The sequence below is a fragment of the Trichechus manatus genome, unplaced genomic scaffold (genome assembly GCF_000243295.1).
Source record: "Trichechus manatus latirostris isolate Lorelei unplaced genomic scaffold, TriManLat1.0 scaffold00097, whole genome shotgun sequence".
NCBI classification, from domain to species: domain Eukaryota; kingdom Metazoa; phylum Chordata; class Mammalia; order Sirenia; family Trichechidae; genus Trichechus; species Trichechus manatus.
In genome coordinates this window covers 1,919,974-1,946,915 of record NW_004444033.1, presented here as the reverse complement: position 1 = coordinate 1,946,915, position 26,942 = coordinate 1,919,974, and the positions used below count along the sequence as shown (strand labels likewise).

The window sequence follows — 26,942 nt, the reverse complement described above, 5'->3', positions numbered from 1 at the left end:
GCACTTGAACTTGAAAGAAGACGTTATGTTGATAATTTATGTTGATGATTTAAAGCTTCATCTCAGGAAAAGATCATAGGGGTGATCTGGGCTTAACCAGAATTACCAAGGACAAAGAGTCTAGAGTCATTGAAATAAAGAGTTTTACTTGAAAGACTTGCAGATGCCTGGGGTCATTCTTCTATTAGGGTACATGATAGGGCTTAGAAATAATAAATTAATATGTACTAAATCAATATTTAGTATGTCTAACATTTGTTTTTAGTGATATGCTGTTGCAGAAAATGTAGAAGAGACCTGGTCTTGTTGAACAGTTTTAATTGGTGTAATTGGATAACTGTTCACACCTGCTGTGTCAATGCAGCCATCATCTTTACTCTCTGGAATTTTAAAGTATATTGCTGTAGCTATAAAAATTGAACTTTAGATTACGACGAATTATATTATCTTTGGATAAAATTCCCTAGTTTATCCTCAGAGGAAATGCCCACTCAAATGACAACAATGGCTTCTGGATACAGGGTTAATGCATTATTTAAGCGGCTGTTATCTGTTCTCACCGGAGTGATAATTCAACAAGAGTAGGAAACAGAGTACATATTGAAATGGTAAGTTTTCTGCAGTGGCTTTGCACATTCTTCAACTTTAGGGTACACTTGTGTGCATGAGATAGATACTATGAAGGTTTCAGTACAGGACATAATTTGCCAAATCTGAAAAAAAAAAAAAAAAAAAGCATTGTTCTAAAAGTCTAGAGAGATTGCAATTTTCTTCTTGTGACTAAAATAAGAAATCTTCATTTTCACTTTTTAGGGAGCCTCACCATACTTTGATATCACTTTCACATAAAAGGATTCAGATGGTGTCATTTATTATTCCTGTTCTTTCTTCATCATTAGTATGGGAGAAAATAATTTGAGTGCCTTGTGTACCTCCTGATTAGGGCAACACGTTTCTTCTGTGGTGTTCCTTGAGTATTCTGTAACTTGATTGGCTGTCCATTCTATTTCAGTTCTCACTAATCTGGGGGAGTGGAGGAGGGATGGATTGTCAATTAATATACAGAATACTGAAAAGGCCAAATTAGTACCACACTGGAGTATGCCATGGAATATATTAAATATCAAAATCCTCCCTCATTTTAATGACAAAGATTGTGTCTAGAACAAAAATAGCTGAAAATTAAAACTTTTACAAGACAATGATATTCATGGGAATGGCAAATGGTAGCAACTTAACCCATGCTGAAATTATCTGATGACACTAATGAAAATTCATTAGTTCTGTAACATTTGCAGCTATTACAACACTGGTGACATCTCTGTCACTGTGGTAGAAGTATGTTTTTTAAAAAATCTTCGTATCTTGACTGAGAAGGAGATGTATAAATTCATTCTTTTGGAGTGTCTGCCAATTAATGAAATTATTATATTTTCCCACCTCTTATAAATTGTCTTGTACGATGTTCGAAATTTCTCTCTTTAGCAACATTGATTGCTAAGAAGTTTTAGTGTAAATTGAGGCTCCCTGTGTCTTGTCTCTGATTAATTCAGACGGATCATAATGGAATGATAGTAAAGGGAAAACCTGTTTAGGGATAAATTGCTTATATGGTTTGATTAGAACATTTTTCATTTTAACAAATCTGAGACTCAGAGAAATGTCCTCTGTGAATCTGGGAGAGTGGAGTTTATGAGTGAATGGGTTAGGAGTGAATGGTGACCACCGTGAACACAGACTTTGGGGATGATTCTTCTCTAGTCAAGATCCTTCTGAGGGAGAAAGGGGCCAGAGATACTTGATAAAATAAAGACAAATAGTCCCATGATATGCTAAGTCTTATAGTCTCAACCTAAGGCATTTACAAACTATAGGCGTTTTACTGGAGAAGACAAAAAACACACTTGGAAATTAACAAACAGCACAATTTGGCTGGGGCATAGTTTATTTGTAGCTAGATATGGGAGACAAAGTTGGAAGGCTTGGCATAGACACAGCTGAGTATTTCAGCTCATAGAGTGATCCTTTTATGTTTCATTTTCTAGACAGTGGAGAAGGCTGCTGGGGAGGGATGAGTCTCATTTGGGATTGCGCTACCGAGAAATGGAAGATGGAGAGACCAACTGAGAGGCCATTCAATAGTTTTGGCCTGATGTTGTTATTAGTTGCCATCGAGTTGGCTCCAATTCATGGTGACCCCATGTACAACAGAATGAAACATTGCTCATTCTTTCGCCATCTTCACGATTGTTGATATGCTCAAGTCTGTTGTTGCTGCATTGTATATTTTGAGTGTCTTCCAACCTAGGGGGCTCATCTTCCAGCACTATATTGGACAATATTCTGTTGTAATCCATAGGTTTTCTTCTTTTTTAATTGTCCTTTAGGTGAAAATTTACAGAGCAAATTAGTTTCCCATTCGATAGTTCAAACGTAAAGTGTTCCGTGACTTTGGTTGCATTCCCCACAATGTATCGGCACTCTCCCTATTTATGCCCTGGGTTCTCCATTTCATTTCATCTGTATTTTCTGCCCCTTCCTGCCTTCTCATATTTGATTTTGGACAAATGTTGTCCTTTTGATCTTGTATAATTGATTTCTCCAAGGAACACATTCCTCTTGGGTATTATTGTTTAAGTTTATGCGCCTGACTGTTGTTTGACTGAAAGGTGGTCTCTGGGAATGGCTTCAATTCCAGGTCAGAAGGGTGTCTTAGGACCATAGTTTTGGGGGTTTTTGCTGTCTCTGTCAGACAAGTAAGCCTGGTCTTTTTTGTGAATTTAATTTTTGGTTCTACATTTTTCTCCCACTCTATCCAGGACCCTCTGTTGTGATCCCACTCAGAGCAGTTGGTAGTGGTAGCTGAAAACCATCTAGTTCTTCTGGTCTTGGGGTTGTGTAAGCTGTGGTTCATGTGGCCCATTGGTCCTTTGAACTAATTTCTTCCTTGAGTCTTTGGTTTTTTTCACTCTCCTTTGCTCCAGACACGAAGAGACCTATAGTTGTATCTTAGATGGCTGCTTGCAAGCTTTTAAGACCCCAGACACTACTCACCAAAGTAGGATGCAGAACATTGTCTTTATGCACTATGTTGTGCCAGTTGACGTCGAAGTCCCCCAAGTCTGCAGTCTTTTGCCTTTGAGCCTAGGAACTTTGTCCCGTGAGGTGTTTGGCTATGTTTAAGAAGTTTCTGTGACTGTGCCCCTTGTGTGCTCTATTCTCTGTATTAATATACATGCAGCACCTACAATTATGTATGTGGAAGTATCCACAACCAAACCTGTATGCAGGTAGGTGTGCTCCCTTACACCCTCCCACGCCTCTTTCGCATACCTATCTACCTATGTATCCATTCATAAATTATTGTTTGTTAATACTGTTGTTGCAGGGTTGTTTATGTTATAGTGTAGTTGCCCTTTATTCTTGCCTTCCTCTCATTGTCTTTCTTTGCCTTGGTCATGTTGTACTGACTTCCCCCATATTGTGGTTGCTTTTTCTTTCACCAATATTAACACGTGTCTTCTATCTAGTTAGTAATTTTCTCTCCCTTCCCCTCCCATCCCAGGTAACCATCAAAGAATTTTTTTTCTGTGTGTTAAACTTTTCTTTTTCTTTTTTTTATAATAGTCGTCTTATACAATATTTGTTCTTTTGTGATTGACTTATTTTACTCAGCATAATGTCCTCCAAATTCATCCATATTGTGAGACATTTTGCAGATTCATTGTTATTCTTTATTGTTGTATAATATTCCATTGTATGTATATACCACAGTTTGTTTATCCATTTATCCGTTGATGGGCACTTAGGTTGTTTCCATCTTTTTGCTATTGTGAGTAATGCTGCAATGAACGTGGGTGTGCATATGTCTATTTGTGTCACGACTCTTATTTCGTTAGGGTATATACTTAGGAGTGGGATTGCTGGATCATATAATATTTTTCTTTCTGGCTTTTTAAGGAAGTGCCATATTGTTTTCCATAATGGTTGTACCATTTTGCATTCCCACCACCAGTGTATAAGAGTTCCAGTCTCCCCACAACATGGCCAATATTTGTTGTTTCTTGTTTTTTTGATTAGTGCCATTATTGTGGTGAGAGGTATCTCATTGTAGTTTTGATTTGCATCTCTCTAATGGCTAATGGGCACAGTGGTTAAGAGCTATGGCTGCTAACCAAAAAGCTGGCAATTTGAATCCACCATCCACTCCTTGGAAACCCTGTGGGGCAGTTCTCTGTGTCCTATAGGGTCACTATGGGTTGGAATTGACTCAATGGCAATGGGTTTAGTTTTTGGTAATGGCTAATGATTGTGAGCACTTCTTCATGTATTTGTTAGCCATCTGAATGTCTCCTTTGGTTAAGTGTCTGTTCATATCCTTTTCCCAGTTTTTAATTGGGTTGTTTGTCTTTTTGTTGTTGAAGTGTTGAAGTTTTCTATAGATTTTAGAGATTAGACCCTTGTTGGATGTGTCATAACCAAAAATATTTTCCCAGTCTGTAGATTCTCTTTTTACTCTTTTGGATAAGTCTTTTGATGAGCATAAGTGTTTAATTGTTGTTGTTGTTGTTGTTAGGTGCTGTCGAATTGGTTCCAACTCATAGAGACCCTGTGTACAACGGAGTGAAACACTACCTGGTTCTGCACTATCCTCACAGTCGTTTCTATGTTTGAGCCCATTGTTGTAACCACTGTGTCAATCCATCTTGTTGAGGGTCTTCCTCTTGTTCTCTGACCCTCTACTTTACTCAGCATGATATACTTCTTCAGGGACTGGTCCCTCCTGATAACATGTCCAAAGTATGTGAGTTAATGTCTTGCCATCCTCCCTTCTAAGGAACATTCTGCCTGTACTTCTTCCAAGACAGATTTGTTCATTTAATTTTTAGAAGGTTGCATTTATCTAGTTCATCTTCTGCTGTTTATGCATTATTAGTTATGTTTGGTATTCTATTTATGCTATATACTAGGGTCCCAAGCATTGTCCCTATTTTTCTTCCATGATCTTTACAGTTTTAGTTTTTATATTTAGGTCTTTGATTCATTTTGAGTTAGTTTTTGTGTGTGGTGTGAGGTATGGGTACTGTTTCATTTTTCTACAGTTAGACATCCAGTTTTGCCAGCACCATTTGTTAAAGAGACTGTCTCTTTCCCATTTAATGGACCTCAGACTTTTGTTGAAGATCAGCTGTCCATGGGTGGATGGAGTTACATCTGAGTTCTCAGTTTTGTTCCATTGGTCTATGTGTCTGTCATTGTACCAGTACCAGGCTGTTTTGACTACTGTGGCTTATAGTAGGTTCTGAGATAAGGTTGTGTGAGGCCTGCTGCTTTTTTCTTTTTCAGTAATGCTTTAATTATCTGGGACCTCTTTCCTTTCTATATAAAGTTGGTGATTAGTTCTTCCATCTCATTAAAGAATGCTGTTGGAAGTTGGATTGGGATTGCATTATATCTCTAGATCACTTTGGATAGTATTGACATTTTCACAGTGTTAAGTCTTCCTATCCATGAGCATGGTATGTTTTTCCATTTATGTAGGTCTCTTTTGGTTTTTTGCAGTAGTGTTTTGTATAGATATTTTATGTCCGTGGTTAGATTTATTCCTAAGTATTTTTATCTTTTCTTGGGGTATTATAAATGGTGTTTTTTTCCTGATTTCCTTTTTGAAGTTCTCTTTATTGGTGTAAAGGAATCAAACTGATTTTTGTATATTGACCTTGTATTCTGCTACTTTGCTGAATCCTCCTATTAGTTCCAGTAGATTTCTTGTGGAATCTTTGGGATTTTCTGTGCATAGGATCATATTGTCTGTGGATATTGGCTAGGCAGAAGACGGGATGCTGCTAGTCCCTGGGCCCCCACTGTCAGCAGCCAGGTGGAGAAGCAGGCGCTGCTGTTTTGCAGGCCCCCAGCGCTGGTGGCTGGGCAGATAGGCACATGCTACCAGTCCCGGGGTCCCTGGTGTGAGTGGCTGAGCAAAGGGGCAGGCACAGCTGGTCTGTGGGCCCTTGGCTCAGGGTGCGGGGCAGTGGTGGGTGCTGCTGGACTGTGATTGTGTGTGTGGAGGGGTGGTGAATGGGGGAGGCACTGAAGGTCTGTGGACCTCCGGCTTGGTGGCAGGGGGTGTGATGGGTGAGATGAGTGCACTTGACCTTCACAGGGCAGGGAGCACTCCTGCTTGGCTTTAAATGTGGGTGCAGAGTCACTCCTGCTGAGCTGCACCAGATGATGGGGTTTTGGCTGGGAATGCTGCTTGCTTTGTCTCAATACGGCCGCACTGTGGAGGTTTGGCTGGCAGGGTGCTGGCGATCCATAATTCTACGTGTCCACTGTTTTTATGTAGTCTCTCCTTCCACTTGGCACTCAGTCTGATTCTTCAGCCTTTCCTTTGATGCTCAGCATTCCAAAGTTTTCACCTATATTTGTTTCACTTGTTTTCTCAGGTCTTTGTTGTAAGAGGAACATTATGAGGCATCTGACTATGCCGCTATCTTGAACTGCCTCCCAATCCATAGGGTTTTCATTGGCTAATTTCTGGAATTAGATTGTCAGGCTTTTCTTCCTAGTCTGTCTTAAATCCATCCACCATGGGTGACGCTGCTGGTATTTGAAATACTGGTGACATAACTTCCAGCATAATAGCAACACTCACTTTACTACAGTACAGTAGCCTGACAGATGAGTGATGGTGGCCTGAAATAGGGTAGTGATAATAGAAATAGAAGAAGGGACAGACTTGAGAGACATTTATGAGGTGGAGTCTATGGAACATGGCACCTATTTGGAAGTAGAGCTTGAGGGCAAGAAAGAATTTAAAGTTGAACTTGAAATTCCATACCTGGACAACTGGGAGAATGCAAGTGCTGTGCACAGAAAAGGGACAATAAAGTGGAAAAGCTGGTTTAGAGTTGAACTCATGGGTTTGATTATGAACACATTAAACTTCAGGTACCAGTGCAAATCTTTGTGGAAGAAGAGCAGTGAGAAATGTGAGTCTAGAGCCAAAGCAGGAGCCGAAATGTAGGTCTGAAGGTCATCCTTGTAAGACTAATGGTTGAAGGAGGAAGGATGATGGCTGAGGTAGAACATTTAGAGTGAGAAGCAAATACAGCCAAGGGCAGACTCTTGAGGAGAAGCTTTATATAAAGGTGCAGGAATAATGGTGGAGTATTCTCTTTTCCTGCTGGGTTGGTGCCAACAGGAGAGTGCTCAGTCTCCTTCAAAGAGTTTTCCATGATAGGAGATGGTAGAAAGAGTACTGAAGGAAAAATTCAAGGATGTAGGTCAGTTTTTAATAAGATGACAGGAGCTTTTGCCAGAGGGCATAGCTGAAGATGTGTGGTACAGTGACGGAGAATGAAGCAGGGCCCTTGAGTAGAGGGTAATAGTGAAGAACGGTTGCACCCAGAGAGATGTTTCCAGTGATGGTGATGGTAGGTAGGCCAAGAGGACAATGGGTTAGCAATGAAGATGAAGAGGATACTGAGCAGACAGAATTTGGTTGGTGAAAAAGCCTGTAATATAACCGGTTCAAAAGTTCCTCTTGGAGTGCTATGTAATTCTTTCCCAATTCGAACTACTTGAGTGGATGGGGTGATCTAAGGGATAATTCGGGGGTTGGTGGTGGGACCCTAGTGTCAAGAGCTTCTGTGGAGTCAAGAGCTTCATGACTGGTTCAGAGTGGGCACTGCCAATACAGTTGTGCACTGGTGGTTCACCTTTTATGTTTGTGCAGTTCCCAGGTGCTGCTCTTTTAAATGACACCTGAAAAACTACGAACATCTAGAAAGTCCTTTCTGGCCTAATTTATTTTCATTTCCTCTGGGGTCTCTCTTGGCTTGAGGGACAGGAGTAGCATAGTTGCTGCTGCTTAAAGTTTATCCATCACCCACTTTGCAATGCCTCAGCTGTTAGGACCACGGTCCTCTATTTCTGCCTTGTTTTCATTATTTGATATGATATTTCATTTATATTGTAATCAAGGGATTGATAATATGTGTATCTGCTTTTCCATCATAAGCTCTGGGGCTTGTGTCTCAATAAATGGCTTCTTTGAGTCTTTAGACAGTTTCTTTTACTTCTTTGTCTTACCTCATTGTTTTATTTTTAAAAAGAAGACAGGATAATAAATGCTCCTGCTATCATTATAAGGGGCAAGGAAGCACACGCTTTATCTTTGAAGATAAAAGCATTGTGTCTTTTTATTGTGGATTTGCACAGCATGGCAATACACCTCCTTTAATCAGCCATCTTGATTATGACTGGCTTATTAAAGACGACAGGCCTGTGAGTTGTCATCACATGCATTACAGGGGCCAGAATAGACCTGATTCTGTCAGATCTTCTACTATACATGACTTTTTTTTTTCTTTTTCTAGTTTGCATATGCTGGAAGCTTCTGACTATTGCTGTGTGTGTTTGGAATCTTAGAATCTCACACTTGGAAGGGACCACAGAGGTCACTGAACTTGGAACAATCTGTGTGAAATGTTAACAACATCAACCAATTTAATTCATTCACTTTTTGTATGTGAAATGACACTTGCCCAACTTTTTGATGCTAGTGAATTTTTTGGTGGCAGACGAATAGTAAAGTAAGAGAAATTTCATTCCTACTATACAGTTGAATGTGTATAGTAGCCCTGGTGGTGCAGTGGTTAAGAGTTACGGTTGCAAACCAAAAGGTCGGCAATTCAAATCCACCAGCCGCTCCTTGGAAACCCTATGGGGCAGTTCTCCTCTGTCCTGTAGGGTCGCTATGAGCTGGAATCGACTCAGCGGCAGTGGGTTCGGTTTTTGGTTTGGTTTATACAGTTGAAAAGTGCCCACTGATCATATTTTAAAACTATCTTTGTATAGTTTTAAAAGACAGCCTTTTTTCATCTTGGGTTATAAACAAGAACCAAGTTTCTATTAACCAAAATGGATTCACTAGTGACTAGACCCATGTTCCTTGCTGCTCTTCTTACACAAAAATGTGTAGTGGTACCTGACAAATTCTCATAACTGAAGAAGAGGGATTTAAACAAGACCCTCTGGCTCCAGGATGGATCCCATTGCTTCAGACTGCCTTTGTTTGCTATAAACTTAACTTGAGCAATCAGAATCACAGGCTTTAAAGCGGTTATTAGAATGCTGTTTGCTATTCGTATGGAACAGCAGCTGTGGCTACTTAGCAGTTACTAAGCCCTAAATATCAGGAAACAGGAGGACAGGCCAGGGTGATGAACAGCTTTGAAATCACGCTGTATTTGATCAGGTTCTGCAGTAATTGTTAGAATCATGTATACACTTTCTTTGGATCCCTCAAAATCTTCTGCTGTATTGCTGCACCTGCAGTTCCAATTTGCAGTTTCCTCAGCCCTCCTTTGAAGTTATTCTTGCCGATTACCTGGTGTTAATATTAATTAAATATGGTTTGCAACTTGTAATGGAGTGTTATCAATGGAACTCAGCTGCAGGAATATAAAGTAAAAAATTTCAATTGAATGAATGTGTTTCCTTTCATGATAGCATTTTACAGTGTTAGTACTTTTGTCAAATTGATTTTTGCCTGCTGGAAATCATTCTACCAAAGCAATGAACATCTGAGAGGAAAAGCTGCTCTTTGTGTATTAGTTTCTCCCTGTCATTGGAAATGTTGTCGTTGCTAGTTGCTGTCGACTTAATTCTGACTCAGGGCGACCCCATGTGTGTGGAGTAGAACTGGGCCATAGGGTTTTCAAGACTGTGATCTTTCAGAAGCAGATTGCCGGGCTTGTCTCCTGAGGCACCTCTTAGTTGGTTCGAACTGCCAACCTTTCAGCTAATAGTTGAGCACTTGACCATTTGTCCCATCCAGGGACTATTAGAATCTTAGTAAAAGCACCTCAGAATCTTAGTAAATTTTATTACTGGAAAGTACCGAAGCTCTGTAATTTTCAGGTTCAGCCCAACTTCATCCCACAGCCAAATGTGCTGGGGAGTGGGTAGGCGTTTCTCAGCACCTGTAAAATGGGGATAATAACGTGAGGATTAAGTGAGATCACACAGAACAATGTACGGCTCATGAAATGTGCTCAGCCACTGTCAGTTTGTATCATTAGAAGCCCCTGCCTCACCAGTGGATGTCTCGGGAGCCTGTATCCAGCTAGCTCCATTTGCAGCTGAGGACTGAGTAAGTGCTCAATTAATGACAGGACATTTTAGTCATTCCTGAAACTTGCTTTGTGCCTGCAGGCAGTGACCTATCCTATTATTATTATTATTTTGTAGCATGACTAATATGCTACCTAACACAGTGCTGGTGCATAGTTGAATGCATGAATTAGTTAGATACCAGCCAGCACTGGCTCACCAAATTTGCTTGCTCCTCTTTCATTTTGAACCTTCTCAATTTTAATTAATTCAGCCACATTTTTTGTGCATCCACCACGTACTGGGCTGCGCTTGCGCTCGCCTTCGAGGATACAGAGATGAATTCGTGGCCTCTGCTTCCCAGCACGCCCCTGGTAGCAGAGGACTCAGAGATACAAACAAACAATTAGGCATGAATGTGATCATTGCCTTAACAGAGGCATCATTTGGGGGCATTGTCCAAGAATACGGTGCCCATGAGAGGGCATTCTGCAATCCAGGCAACAAAATGGAAAGATGTGGCATGAGGCTGTGCACAGGGGCAGTTTCTGGACCCCAAGCTCAGAGGCAGTACACGGTGTGATGGGAGTTAAATTAATTTAGGTAACATCCACAGAAACATAGTTTCCAGAGGAAAAAATGCAGCCCTGAAAATTGAAAGCGAAAAATGATATTAACTTTGTAATGTTGTGTTTATTTGGGAAATGTTTAATATGTGTAACATATATATAGTTCTTGACCATTCTTATTTCATGAGCTATTAATGATTGTTGTTGTTGTTAGGTAACATTGAGTTGATTGCAGTTCATAGCAACCTCATGTGATGGAATAGGAATGCCCCATCGGGTTTCCTAGGCTGTGATCTTTATGGGAGGAGATTGCCAGATCTTTTTCCTTCAGAGCTACTGGATGGGTTCAAACCGCCAGCCTTTTGGTTAGCAGCCGAGTGCTTAACCATTGCACTACCAGGGCTCCTTATTGATGATTACTGAGGTGTATCCACTTATAGACAATCAGTGTATGACTGACCTGCCCCGACAGTGTGAACCCCTGTTCTCCCTGATTACTCTCCCACCCCTTGGACAGCAGTTTTGATCTTCTTCAGTTCTGAGTCTGAGCCAGGGCCAGCAGTTGGTCCTCAACCTCAACATACAGGTTACTTGGGATTTGGAATGGTTTTCCCATGATAGACCTGTTCCTGGAGGTCCTGGAGTGAGCCCTGAGCCCCTTTCCAGGTCACTGCAATTTACAGTGTTGCCACCCCCCCCCCTCCCCAGGGCTCACACTCCACATCCCTGGGAATAGGACTCTGGCCTTCTGGGTTTGGACCATGTTGTTGTTGTTGTTGTTAGTTGACTCTGACTCATGCAACCTTCTGTATAATGGAACAAAAAGTTGCTGGCTTCTGCGCCATCTTCCGTCACTATATTGGATAATATTCTCTTGTGATCCATAGGGTTTTCATTGGCTACTTTTTGGAAGTAGATCGCCAGGCCTTTCTTCCTAGTCTTTCTTAGTTGGGAAGCTCTGCTGAACCCTGTCCACCATGGCTGACCCTGCTGGTATTTGAAATACCAGTGGCATAGCTTCCAGCATCACAGCGACATGCAAGCCACCACAGTAAGACAAACTGACAGGTGGGTTTGGACCATGACACACCACCTATTCCTTGTCCGCTCTTTCACGTGATTGGATGGAACTTTCTGATCCTCTGCCTGCTTCCGGTGAGGCTGCTGAGCTCCGCCTATGCATGAAGCCATCAGGCAGAATCTGGGCTTGTACTGAGCCCTTACTGTATGCGAGGCTCCTGGCTCAGTCTACCTTGTTGCCCTTACATTTCCTCTGTCTGTTAGAGTTCTATCACTAGAATAAGGGGATTCAGCTCTGGTGATGGGTCGAATCCCTCTGACAGATTCCCATGCAAATGCTTAGAAAGGGCCTACATCTGTCACATCAACAGTGTGGCCCCTACTTTGAGTTGTTATTATTATTTTTTTCCTGCCACCTGACTCCCAAGGTCCCTGGGTGGAACAAACAGCTTGCACTCAACTATTAACTTGAAGGCTGGCAGTTTGAACCCACTCAGCAGCACTGTGGAAGAAAGGCCTGGCAATCTGCTTCCATAAAGATTACAGCCAAGAAAATCCTATGGAGCAGTTCTACTCTTAACATGTGGGATCGCCATGAGTCAGAATCAACTTGACAGCAACGGGTTTGGTTTGATTTGTTTTCCCTGTCTCCCATTGTCAACCATGCCTGCTGGACCAAGCCTTGGTTTATGACGTCCTGTCTGAGCCAAGCCCATGTATGTCCTGGTCCTTTGGATGGACTCTGGGCCCTGGACTGCCCAGTTTCCCTGGAAGGATCAGCTTCTGTAAGCAGCTTAGCAGCCTTGCTTCCTGTCCTTGTCTCTGGTTTCTGCTTGCCTCACACTGAACCCACCTGAGTTACGACAAGTAGTGTCCTGCTCCTCCTGTGCTCAGCCCTGAAGAGATCCCATCCTATTATTTTCCTTTCCAAAGTCTTTTCGTCTGTCAAGCCATTCAGGTTTGGGAACTCCAGTGCAGGGTGAGGGCTTTAATGTGCAATCCATACTTGACTGTGTTGAGAGACGAACATAACATAAAAACACCCTTCTGCAGAAATGAAGCAACATCAGATTCCGTTTATGTCGTTTTTGTAGGCCCTGAAAGAGTTGGCCTCTGTGTTAGGAGGCTGTTTTTCCAGTTTACTTCATAACTTCTCCACGAAGTGATAATTATGGGTTCTTTGAAAATAAATGGCTCAAGAAAAATAAAACGAGAAGGCTATATGATTAGTAGTTCATTGAAATAGGTGCCAGTTAATCCTCAGGCTATGCCCCTTGGCACAGCTGAGTGGCACAGCCTCCATTGTCCTCACTGGCAAGCCTGACTGATCCTGGGCTTCTTTCCTTGCCTCCCGCCTGTTGCCCCCAGTGAATCCTGAACGGCCTGGCCAGGTCTCACAGTGGGAAGCAGGCAGAAAGAGAGGAAGTGAAACTCCAGTCAGCACATTTTGTTTCTCGTTAACAGCTCTGGGAATAGGTTTGGTCGGGGAAGGAATTTCAAGTAATGATTTAAACATATCTTCTGGCAGTTGTAGCAGTGAGGAAAAAATAATGCCTCTTGTAGCAGTTTGGATACAATTCCGAGTGCTCGGTACTCACAGCCATACGACTCTGGGGCCACATTTGCATCATGCACCATGGCTGGCATGTGCAGAGTGGGTTATTAAGGGAAAGAGGGATGTTCTGAGTACACTGCCAGCCTTTTGTGTTCACGGTCATGGACGGCAGCCACTGTGTTCCCTTCAAAATGTGGCTCCATGTTATCGCCAGAGAGGATCCTGTGTTAGCTGGAACCATTCACGTGAGCTCATGTGACATTTCATTCCACAAAGGCTTGCTACGAGCTGGAATTGCCTCCACAGCACATAGCAACAACAACTATGTGTTGGAGCCCTGGTCTAGGTGGTAGAGATGGTGCTGAATAGTTCAGACCTGATTTCCTGCCCTCATGGGGTTTCCAGCCTAGCTTACTGCCTTTAGATTTCTTGTGTCCTTTTAGTATATCTGTAAACAGTTGCCTTTGAGTCAGTTTCGACTTATGGTGACCCCATGTGTGTCAAAATAGAACTATGCTCCATAGGTTTTCAATGGTTGTTTTTTTCGGAAGTAGATCACCAGACCTTTCTTCCAAGGTGCCTCTGGGTGGATTCAAACCTCTCTGCTAGCAGCTGAACGTGTCAACCATGTTAACCTTTTGACCCACGCAGGCACTCCTGAATATCTCCTACGCGGCATGTATTAGATTCAAACCAGTTAGCAACCTGTAGAACCTTTATGTTCCTTTACATTTGTAACTGCAAAATATCCTATACATCTCTCTCTCTGATATTTCATCCCTGGGAGCTTTTTATTCGTCATTCATTCAACAGATCACTGGGGCCCATATTAAATACCAGGAACTTTGCTAGGTGCTGGGAATTCACAGATCTGGTGCCTGGCCTCAAGGAGCTTAGATTCTAGTGGCGGGCGCTAATTTACAAAGAAAATAAGTAAGCAACAAGCTAATAATGAGAAATTCAAACAAAATGTCTTTATGGTTTATTTGAGAGACAGCTCAGAAGCCAGCGTAGCTGGGAATGCAGTGAGGGAGGGTGGTAGAATGTGAGATCGAAGACACAGTCAAGGGCTTTGTGGAATGCTGTTTTGTCGGCCACGGCTGGAAGTGTGGATTTTGTTCTTGAGTGATGGAAAGCCTTTGAAGGGGTTTATGTGGGGAGTGCCGTGGAATGACTGAGGTTTTAAGAAGATCAGGTACAAAGACTGGACCTCAGGGGCAAGATGGGAGCAGAAGTAGAATTAGAAGTTTACTGCCAGGCTCCCAGAAGGGCTGTTGGGGATGACTTGGGCCAGAGTGGGGACAGGTGTGTGAGCTAATGCTGGCACAAGTGGGGGCACGGTCCCAGGCTTGGGAAACTGGGGGACTTGATGCTCCAGGATCTAAGCTATAGAAACAAAGCTCGCTTAAGACATCCTGGCCAACAGCGGAATGGGCCCTGGAGCCCTTAGATTAGGACAGGTGTCGGGGATGACAGTGTGGCTTTCCTGTGAGGATGATTCAGGGGAGGCGAATCAGTGGAAGCATTTCCCGGCAAAATTCCGCTCCAGCTAATGCATCAGTGAAAAAGAGTTAGGAGGTTAAATGCCCCCCAGATTGTTGTTACTTTTTTTTTCTTTAAACAAAACCCATTTGGAGATCTTTATTGTTAATTTTTCTGTGTGCTAGGAGCACCTGAAATTTAGCATGTTCCTGTTAATAGTTCTAAACATTTCCCTTTAACTCATATTTTTTGTTGCTTTCTTGCTCTCTTGTGTTACTGATTCATTTTAAGGCCCATTAATCATTATGTGGTTTTCTGCACCTTTTTTTGTGCTTTCATAATGCAGTGGTGATTCTGGGAATGCCTCTGGTCCACATACGCAAGGGTCATAGAAATAGGTGATTTGGCATATCGGTCCCTAAAAATGAGATTTAGTACACCTTTCATTTAAAGTGTGTATAGTTATGGCTTTACCTGACTACTCTTGTTCTGTAAATTCCAACATGTACCAGATTGTATTAAATGTCAATATTTGCTTACCAAAGTCTCACTAAAACTTAAATGAAAGTTGAAAGTTCTCTTGCGTCCCAATGTTTGTCTGTCTGTCTGTCTGCCTGTATCTCTCTCTGTCTGTCTGTCTCTCTTTCTCTATATGTTGTTGTATGCAGTCAATTCCAACTCATAGCAACCCTATAGGACAGAGTGGAACAGCCCCAAAAGCTTACTCAGGCTGTAATCTTTATGGAAACAGATTGCCAGGTCTTTTCTCCTGCAGAGCTGCTGGGTGGGTTTGAACTGCCAACTTTTTGTTTAGCAGCCAAGCACTTAATCATTGTGCCACCAGAGCTCCTTATGTATATAACATATATAATCTGTCCTATTGCCCCCAAATCCTTAGATAATTCATTGAAAGGAGAGGGAATTCATATTTTAGTGCTTACTTTACATGCATCATCTTAATGAATTTTTGCTATACTATGAGGCAGATAATTGTACCTATTTTATAGATAGGAAAACTGAGGCTCAGAAAAAGTATATGACACGCCCAAGATAATCCAGTTAGTATGTGGTAGAATGGAATGAAAACTCAGGGCTCTCTGGCTCTGGAGTCCACGTCCTTTTTACCACCCCTTGCTGTTTTCCTTTTGCGGTTGCAGACTTTGGGCTCTGCAGTCATATTTCCCGTCTTTGCCTTGCGGAGCTGCCAGGCGACAGGCCATGCTCTGGTCCCTCCGCACTCACCGCCATACTCTGTGCCACGCCTCACTACCTACACACTTTCTAGTGCCCTTGTGTTGACCTCCTTCCTTCTGCTTCGAATGCAAGCATTCCCAGTGTCTGCCTGGTGCAATTTTTATTCTTTAGGACCCAGCATCCTGGATTCCCGTAGGCAGTGTTAGTTGAGCTCTTTTCTGTGATTGCACCCCACTTTGCACATACCTTTAGTAAGGAAAACATTTATTTCACTGTCTCTGTCAGGACTCAGACTTGAGCCAATGAAGGAATTTGGGGTTTAGAAACTTTTAAAGTCTAGAGGTGAATCTGACCATCAGATAGGCTCATTTAAAATGAAGTCGACAGGAATGTGTCCTGCTCTAGATCTGAGCTCTGCTTTCTTGGGCGTTGGCTTTGCTCTCAGGTTTTTTCCATGTGATGGGAAGATGGCCACCAGTAGCTGTAGGCTTGTGTCCTGCCAGCCTAGCAACTACATGAGCTTCCTACAGCTGCCTCCTACTGCTGCCATAACAAATTACCCCAGACAGGGTGGTTTAAAATAACAGAAATTAATTCTCTCACAGTTGTGAAGACCAGAAGTTGGAAATCAAGATGCTGGCAGGGTTGGTTCCTTCTGGAGTTTCCGAGTGAGAATGCATGCCATACCCCTCTCCAAGCTTTTGGAGCATCCCTTGGCTTGTAGGTGCATTGCTTCGGTGTCTGCCTCTATCTTCACATCACCGTCTTATCTGTGTCTCTGTCTTCTCCTTTTCTGTCTCTTAGAAAGACATTCATCATTAGATTTAGGATCCGCTGCTAATTGAAAGAAAGGTTGGTGGTTCGAGTCCACCCAGAGATGCCTCAGAAGAAAGACCTGACGATCTACTTCTGAAAAATCAAACATTGAAAATCCTATGGAGCACAGTTCTACTCTGACATACATGGGGTTGCCAGGATTGGAATCGACTCAATGGCAACTATTTTTTTCCCTAGTCCAGCATGATCTTATCATAAGACCCTTACCTTAATTACATCTGCAAAGACCCTTATTCCAAATAAGGTCACATTCTGAGGTTCTGAGTGGGCATATCTTTTTGGGGGGTAGGGTAGGTATCATTTAACCCACTACAGCAACTTTAGGGAGAGGGGGGTACTTCACCCCCATTAGTTCAGCATAAGTCCCAGGTATGGCACCTACCATACACAAGGTCACGGTCCATCTCTAAGCACTCACTATGGCCCGGAGGCACTATTCATGTTGGCTAGGCTTGGACCACATGCCCATCTCTGGTGCTGGGAGAGGAAGGTGGCGGAGCCCCACTTTAAACACATGATGAAAGCCATAGAGGGGTCATTCCTCAAGGCTAACTTGAGGTGCTCTTCTAGACAAGGAGAAAAGGCTGCAGGCAGGTGAAGCCCACAGATGTCCACTGCACACACTGTGTGGTGGCCGGCTGTGGCCATCTCTGCTTCCCACCTAGACTGTGACCTTCTCAGGGAAGCAACCTGGTTTTACTCATCAGTGCCTGGGGCATGACAGAGCTCTATCACCATTTGTTAAATTAAATTACAGTAGCTGAAATTTCTCTGAAAAATAGGATCTAAATGTAACCATGAACCATAATATTTGTCAAAAATAGTTTTAGCCTTCATCTGAATGACAACAAGCAGCGCAGTTTCAAGGACAAGAAAAGGCTTCTGTTTGGGGGTTCTCTCACACTTTGAAGGCGCTTCCACACGTGTCCTCTCTCGGCTGGCCCTCGTGTGTTGGGAACCAAAGGAATTAACTGGGGGCTTTATGCTCAGGGATGGGAAGCACGTCGACCTGCCCACCAGTTATCTGTGGAACTATGTGGACTCTGCCCAGGACCACCACAAACTGAGTCAGATTAGTGAAAACAGCAGAAATCACACTATAACCACATAGCTGCCCTCATAGGGCTTCTCATGCAGTGGGTCACTTCTGACCACTTCTTAAGTGGACAGCAATCAAAGGGGCCAGGTCAATAGGAAAGATCTAGAACATTTTGTTTGGTTATCGTAAGCATGGCTGAATCCTCTATTTTCAAAGATGTTTTAGTGCTTTTTATGGCTACAAGATCAATGACTTTTTACTTCTCCATTAAAAAAAAAAAAAAGAAAAGAAATTCTCTGAGTGATTGTCAGAGAGCATGGAAGCCTTACGTGTCCTGTGAGTCTCCAAGGGGAAAAAGCACTCTGGGAAAGCCCCACTATTGAGAGTTGATGGAAGAAAAATGTAAATGTAGTTGGTGTGTTGAACAGGTAAGGAGAGTGAGAACTTTAAGCAATTTCATTTCTCTTATCCCTGGTCTTCACGTGTGGTGGTCTAGTTCTGTTTTTTTTCTTTTTTTTTGCAGGGGGAGGGTGAGGCAGGTCTCATACTATTAATTCTCTTGTTGTTGTTAGTTCCCATCAGGTCGGCTCTGACTCATGGCGCCCCCATGTATAACATAATGAGATATTGCCTGGTCTTATACCATTTTCATGATTGTTGGTATGCTTGAGTCCATTGTTGAGGCCAATGTGTATTTTGAGTGCCTTCCATCCTAGGGAGTTCATCTTCCAGCACTGTATAGGACAATATTCTGTTGTGATCCTTAGGGTTTTCAATGGCTAATTTTCAGAAGTAGATTATCAGACTTTTTGTCCTCGACTGCCTTAGTCTGGAAGCCCTGCTGAAACCTGCCCACCAGGAGGCACACCAGAGGCATAGCTTCCAGCATCACAGCAACACATGAGCCATCACAGTACAGCAAACTGATGGATGAGTCATGGCACAGTCCCCTAATCACTTCTAAATACATGTAAAGTCTTCTTCAGTTATTAAAATGTTCAGAACAGTGTAATAAAACTGTGAACTCTATTCAAATCTAACGATTCTCCCCTCCTACAGGTTGGGGCTGTTTCAGGCTGGACACCTGCAATAGAGAAGGGGTGGGGGCTGCGGCTGGCTCCTTCTCTGCAGCCTCTTCTGTGCCCTTTCTCCTCCTCCCCCAGCTGCCTGCTCCTGTATTAGTATCCTGTTGTAGTTGATGAAGCATCCACAAAGGTACTCCTGGTGAGGGATAGCTGAAGTACCTGTACTTAATTGGAGGTATTTTCTCCTCTTCCTGGCCTATTTATTTTTTCCTTGGAGAAACTAAGGTTTTCTCCCTGGCTTTGGCAGTGGGCCCTCCATGTGGGCCGACATATCCTTTGGGTCTTGATCTCAGCAGCATGAACTTGTGAGTTCAGCTTTTCTCTCCCTTGCTTATAAACAATCAGCTGGAGGTAGGACTTGACTAATGAAGGTAGAACAGGAGCGGAACCCTGATTTCTTTTATTTATGCTACACCAGGAGGTGTCCCTTGGTCATCCTCTATAAAATGTCTTGCATACTCATTGTGGGCAAGGCAGTGTGACAGGCACTGGGGAAGGACACAAAGATGGAAGTCATATGACTGTTACCTTCAAAGAGCCTAGAGCCAAGATGAGAGAAAGAAATGGTGGGTAGAAGTGCAGGCCCTGAGCTGTGCAGGTATGGAGGAGGTGACAGGTTCCAACCAGGGATCTTACGGAAGGCGTTATGGAGAGTAAGGGTCTCTGGGTGGAGCAAGCAGTTTGCACTCGACTACTAACCTGAAGGTTGGTGTTTTGAACCCACCCAGCAGCACTGTTGAAGAAAGCCCTGATGAACTGCTTCCGTAAAGATTATAGCCAAGAAAATCTTACCGAGCAGTTCTACTCTGTAACGCGTGGAGTTGCCATGAGTTGGAATCGACTCAACAGCAATGGGTTTGGGTTTTGGGATGGGGAGATAGTGTTCAGGTAGGCACTGAAGGAAGAGAAGATGCACATAGGTGGAGACCTATCATTTGAAACAATGTGTGCTTCACTGAGTTCAGCCCTTTCATTGATAAATGCTTACGACTGCTTTGGAGTTTGAACACATAGCTTTCTCAATCATATAAATAAATGTTAGTTTGGTTCCTCTGGAATGAATGCCTTTGCTTTTTTACTTCCTTCAACTTTATGATCCAGAGGGACCTGCCCCACTGGTGAGATTTACGCTTCCAGGTTCCCAACATTCTTGTTACGCATTATTCCATCCCATACTCTTTCCCCATTCACGGTGATAAAGATTTGTTACTCCATTCCCACCTTGAAACAGTCAGTAGGCTGAAAGTCATTGTGATTGTAACTGTGGTCTTCCCCTCAGTAACCTTGAGTGATTCCTGAACTGGGGACCAGGATGGGTGGGTAAGTTGGTGATGGGACAGAAACATTTCTTAGTGTCCTCAGGGCTTGACCAAGACAATTGGGGCCCGGAATCACCGGCTCCCTCAACAATTATCTTCTCTTTCTTTCTGTGGATGTGACAATATTATGCCATGGCTTTATTTTAATGGCTTATAGAATCTAAGGCTTATTACAACCTTATGTTCCCAGATTGCCAGTGGTGTTGTGTTCACAGAGAGCTGTAAAGTGAATCTCCTCTAAGCGGTGTTGATGACCTGTTTCATGCATTGTTTACTATAACAAACATGGTGCTCCCACAATTCAAGTACTCAAATGCAGAGCTGCTGGGGACGGCAAGAAAACTACAGCTCAGCCTATCTCCTTAAAGGATTCCAACCCTTAACCTGTTTTGTGTCTGAGGATTCTAGTGTTATCAAGTATCTCGAAAGGGCAATTCAGTCTAGCTTTACCCTTTTTCAATGTTCTACCCATACTTTTTCCTTGGTGACCAAGTCTCCTTGCTATACCCTTGCATTTCTAGGGACCCTCAGTGATTTTAAAGTCCTGCATTATATTATGAAATAGTGGGCACTTCCTTTACTAAAGGAGGGAAAAGACCACAGATGTAACCTCTAGAAGGTGGTATCTCTGCTAAGGTGTCTAATACATTTATAGAGTACCTGATCTAATGTAGCCAAGTACAATGCTGATAGCTGTTGAACAGAATACAGCACTCTCTTCTAGGGATTTGCCATCTAGAGGGGGAGTTACTTACAGTGGTTGGAAAATTCCGTATTAAAGCTCTAGGAGGGTAGGCAAGACAGCACTTTCTTTTGCCCAGAGATATCAGGAAGCACTTTCCCCCAAATGATGATGTTTGAGCCGATTTTAGAAGGAAAGGAGCTGGCATTTAAGGCCAAGGGGAACAGCATGTGCCAAAGTTTAGAGCCAAGAACATGTATGGCAATGTCAAGGAAGTGCACATGTTTCTGTACAATGGGGCAAGGAGTACGGGGGTTTATGGGAGTGGTGGTGGGAGAGGAGAGTGGAAAATAATTGCAGGCAGAATTGTAAAGAACCATTTCACCAAATGAAGGAGACAGGGCCATTGAAGGATTTAAACTAGGGCAACAGCAGGACGAGACTTGTGGTTTAGGGCAGTCCCCCTGACAGTGAGTTGAAAGATAGATGGAGAAACTGCATCGATCTGTAGCAGAAAGATGAGTTAGTAGGTTATTGCAATTGTCTAGGCCACAAATGACAAGGCCTTAAATAAAGCTGTGGTAGCAAGAATGGAGGTGAGGTGACAAATAGCACCGTTAGCAAGTAGCATCAATAGGCTACATACAGTGTGGGAGAAAGTAGGAGTAGAGTAAGGAGTATTTATAGGCTACAAAATGCAAATTCCAACTCCTAGCTCTCATTCCTGTGAGCTTGTGGTAGATAAACTCAGCATATATGATTTAGTCTAACCTCATAACGGGTTACTTTGAAAACATGTGGCTTATAAATGAATTTATCTGATTGACTATCTAGATACTTGACTGGATAGAATTAGATTTCCCTCTCCTCAACTAGTTCATTTGACTCTTCTGAACCTAATCACTGGTTAGGTCAGTAGTAGTTAAGTGGTAGAATTCTCGCCCTTCATGCAGGAGACCTGGGCTTCGTTCTCGGCCAGTGCACCTCAAGTGCAGCCGCCAGCCCTACCTTAGAGGAGGCCTGTGTGTTGATATGATGCTGAGCAGGTTTCCGCAGAGCTTCCAAACTAAGACAGACTAGGAAGACCGGATGATCTGCTTCCAAAAATCAGCCAGTGAAAGCCCCATGGATCACAACTGTCTAATCTGCAGCTGATCATGGGGATAGTGCAGGATTAGGAAGCATTTCATTCCATCGTGCATGGGGTCACCATGAGTTGGGGGCTGACTCGATGGCAGCTAATAACTTACTCATTGTAACCAAAGAAGATGTAGTGAAGCCACATTAAACTGGTCATAGTTTTTTTATAAGTTTTTTTAAAATTGTACTTTAGATGAAAGTTTACAGAGCAAACAAGTTTCTCATTAAACAGTTCATACACATACTGTTTTGTGATATCGGTTGTCAACCCCACGACATGTTGACACTCTCCCCCTCTCTACCTTGGGTCCACCATCCCAGGTTTTCTGTCCCCTCCTGCCTTCTTGTCCTTGCCCCTGGGCTGGTGTGCCCATTTAGTCTTGTTTTGTTTTATGGGCCTGTCTAATCTTTGCTGAAGGGTGAACCTCAGGAGTGACTTCGTTACTAAGCTAAAAGGGTGTCCAGGGGCCATACTCTCCAGCTTTCTCCAGTCTCTGTCAGACCAGTAAGTCTGGTCTTTTTTTGTGAGTTAGAATTTTGTTCTACATTTTTCTCCAGCCCTGTCCGGGACCCTCTATTGTGATCCCTGCCAGAGCAGTTGGTGGTGGTAGCCAGGTACCATCTAGTTGTGCTGGAGTCAGTATGGTGGAGGCTGTGGTAGTTGTGGTCCATTAGTTAAACTGGTCATAATTTTAAATCCGAAGAGCAGACTGCCACATGCTGAGCCCTAAGGCAGTGTTTATGGCTGTCCAGGGTGGTGTGTTTGTCTGGAACTCCTTGGCTCCATCTCTTTCACTCCCTCAGCCATCCAACCTATCCCCTTGTACTTAGAGAGGCAACAGTATTGGTCAAGTGCACAGGCTTTGGGTTCAAATCTGGCATTTGCCCAATGATATCACTGTGCGACATTGGACAAGCGACTTCTCCAAGCCCCACTCACCTCATCTGTACACTGAGAATGACGGTAGTCTCTACCTCGTATGTTCTGTGAGGATTAAATGAGAAAATCCATGTAAAGTGTTTAGCTTTCGGTCTAGCATGCTATAAGCCATTAAGAAATGTTTGCCATTATTATTAGGACCAAGGAAACATTTACACATTCGTGTTAATGACTAATAAAAGCTCAGATTGTTACCTTTCCCAGGAGGGATTTATGTGGTAATAGGGATCAGAGCTTTCCATTAGAAGAATTAGCCTCTTAACTTAATACGGGCAGTCCCCAGGTTAAGAACATCCAGTTTATGTACAACCTGTAGTTATGAACCAACCGCTGTAAACCCTATTATATTAAAAATCTGAGGTTCATACAATGGTTTGTAATGACAAATAGGCACTACTTTGCGACACGCATCAAAACATTATTACTGTATTATTATGTTAAAGATGTTTTAGTGTATCTGAAAGTGTTTTTTAAATTTTTTTATGCACAGAAAGTTACACTATGTACTATATACTAAAACAAACTTTGACTAACTGACGTTACATACGAACCATACCTAACTGTTCTGATTTATGTACAAATTCAACTTAAAGACAGACTTAGAAATGGAACTCGGTCGTAATCGGGGGACTCCTTCTACTTTGCAAATTGAAGTGGTAGGTAAATACTCCTCGGATGGCTGAATTATTTCTCAGTACCAGTGAGTGGGATCAGAGAACCACAGTGGGTTAGAAAGGAAGAAACTGAGTCCCAGAGAGATGAATGACTTAGTAAAGGTCACTCAGTGAGTTAGTGCAAAAACTAGTACCAGGACTCCGGTTTCCTGGCTCCTGGTCTAGTGCCCTTTCCTTTGGAGCAAGGAGGCCTTTAGTCCCCCTGAATCCACACAGGTAACCAACTGCTGCCTGGCAGAGAGAACTGTATTTTATGTTCTCCTTCACAGTGCTTAAGAGCTATGATTGCTAACCAAAGAGTCGGCAGTTCGAATCTACCAGCCACTCCTTGGAAACCCTATGGGGCAGTTCTCGTCTTCCTGTAGGGTTGCTATGAGTTGGAATTGACTCGATGGCAACAGGTTTTTTTTTTTTTTTTGGTTTTGTGTATCAAGGAGTCCCTGGGTGGTGCTAATAATTAATATGCTCAGCTGCTAACCGAAAGATTGGAGGTTCTGGTCGGGTGCCTTGGAAGAAAGACCTGGTGATCTACTTCCCCCCCAAAAAAAAATCAGCATTGAAAACCCTATGGAGCACAGTTGTACTGTGACACTCATGAGGTCGCCATGAGTAGGAGCTGATTTATCGGCCACAGTTGTGTAACAACGTGCAGGATGGCCGCCTGGAGGTAGGTTTGGTGAAACCCTGGAAGGGCTTATTCCTGAATGGAGCAAATTATGTAAATGCATTAGTAATTTTGGTTAAGTAAAAGCTTATTCAGGATTATCATACTATGTGAAAATGGAACAAAGGAAGGCAGAGAATCATGCATCCTGTTTTTTTCCCTTCTGATCTAGCAGTGGGAGGTGGGATGGGTGGTCCCTCCTGCTCTCCCAGGCTTGTTCACGCTCTCCTTAATCCCCTGCCATTTGACCTCTTCTCCACTCATCCCAGTGAAATTCCGCTCTTGGAGGTTCCCTTTTAGAAGTCAAGTCCATGGCCTTTCCCGGCCCCTTTCCTTGTTGACTCCTTTGCATCATCTAGCACTGTTGCTACCTTCTGGAAATTGTCTCCTCTAAAAACAGGCAGAGTGCCTTCTCCTGTGTTTCTCTCGGCACCTTTACCTCCTCTCACCCCTCATGGCAAATGTTTCTGAAGGATCCGTTCTTGGCAATCTCACGCAGGCTTTGAGTTTCAACTATCATCCGCATGCTGATGACTTCCCAAGCAACGTCTTCCGTCCTGATGTCTCCTCTGAGCTCTTGCTCTCTCATTCATATTCATCCTCCCCCACTGTCTCCATCCCTCTCCCCCTTCCATTCTGGGCCCGGCACAGTACTGGGTGAAGGTCACGGTGTCTGTTTCCAGAGCCTAGGCTGGTGAGTGGGGTGAGACAGATGTTGACTTGCATAATCACAGAGATTCCAACAATTTGAAAAGTGCAGAATGAGAATGTGCCTGAGGTTTTGTGGGAACACAGAGAAAGCAAGGTTGTTCATGTTTAATGCTTTCTGGGTTTGGATGAGGCCAGGGTTGGCTCTGTGAAGCCAATGTGGGTGTTGGATTTTTAAGAACGAAAAGGTGTGAGCCAGGTAAGAGGGTTCCAGGAACCCCACCCTGTTTACTTGCACAGGGATTGAGGAAGCAGGGTGTGGGCTGGCAATGGTAAATTGTTCAGTGTGGCTGGAGTACAGGGAACATGGAGTTCAGGTTAGGAGCTGGGGGAGGGCATGGGGCGAGTAAGAGAGAATAGGCTGGGACTATGGGCAAAGGTCCTTGGGTGGTCCCAATGATTAAGCATTCAGTTACTGAATGCCCAAAAGATTGGTGGTTTGAACCTACCCAGAGCTTGGAAGAAAGGCTTGGTGATTGGTTGCTGAAAGGTCACAGGCTTGAACACCCTGTGGAACAGTTCTACTTGGCACCCATGGGTTCACCATGAGTCGGAATCTGTTTTTTTTTAGTGGGCAAAGACCTACTCAAAAAGGACCTTCTGTGCTATTCTAAGGATTTTTAACTGTCTGATAAACACCTCTAATTAGCATCTCATCTTTATAATCTCTCAGATTGAAATGATCTTTTACTTCAACTCTGTCTGCACACCATATTAAATTTCAACTAATGAGGGATACTTAGTGGTAAGTGCTTTGTTTACAGAATGAATTCATTTCTGCTAAAGGGCTGATGACAAGCAATAGAAGACCCAACTCCAAAACTGTCTCCAGTAATAGGTGTACTTTTCTTCCAACATAACAAGAAGTCTGGAGGCATGTCTGTTCCGGGGCTGATTATTTCAAAGCCAGTGAAGGCAGGAAGGATCCAGCTTTCTGTTTTTCTGCTTTGCTATCCTTAGCACGTGGGCTTTCTCTTCATCTCTCGGCTCTTATTGTCTCAGAAAGGAGGCTACAGGACCCGGTATCACATGGAGATAACAACATCTATAGAGAAACAAAGAGAAGTTTCTCTTTATGGAGGGCTTTTTTTTTTTTTTAAGAGCAAAAATATCTTCCCAGAAGCCCCCAGAAGACTCCCCATCATGGCTCCTTGGTCAGAATTCTAGCCCATGTCTATTTCTAAGTTAGTACTTGGGATGGGGAATGGAATCCAGTGATTGAGTGAGGTCATGCATTTCCAAGGCTATATTGCCACTCTGGAGCAAAAATCGGTTGCAGGGCTATTAGTTTCTTATGCTGCTGTAACAAATGACCACAAACTTAGTGGCTTAAACAACACAAATTTATTATCTTACTGTTCTGGAGGTCAGAAGTCCAAAACGGGCCTCACTGGGCTAAAATCAAGGTGTCAACAGGGTTGTATGTCTTTCTGGAGGATCTACTCAAGGGCAGTGGGTTTGTTGTTTTTTTTTGTTTAGGGAAGAATCCATTCCCTTGCCTTTCTAGCTCCTAGAAGCCACCTGCATTACTTGGCTCATGGCCATTTCTGCATCTTCAAAGCCACCAGTGGCTGGTGTAGTCATTTTTACCAAACCATCTCTCTGATCCTGACTCTTCTGCTTCCCTCTTTCTCCATTTAAGAATCCCTGTGATTACATGGGGCCCACCAGGATAATCCAGGATAATCTCCCCATCTCAAAGTCAGCTGAATAACAATCTTAATTACCCATTGTCATATAACCTAATATATTCACAGATTCCAGAGATTAAAATGTAGACATCTTTTTTCAGGGAGGTCATTATTCTGTCTACCATAAGGGACAAAAACAATTTTAGATGTTACAATGATTTGTGGTTCTCCAAAGGGCCTTAGTACGTAAACAGATGTACAGTATACTTGTAGTATTAAAATGT

At 43.0% G+C, this 26,942-nt stretch overlaps 1 protein-coding gene across 1 annotated transcript in view; it reads left to right on the top strand.

Annotated features, from left to right (window-relative positions):
* Positions 1-26,942, top strand: part of GRM8 (glutamate metabotropic receptor 8) — an 813,379-nt gene that overhangs the window by 200,056 nt on the left and 586,381 nt on the right. The gene's annotated exons all lie outside the window — the stretch shown is intronic.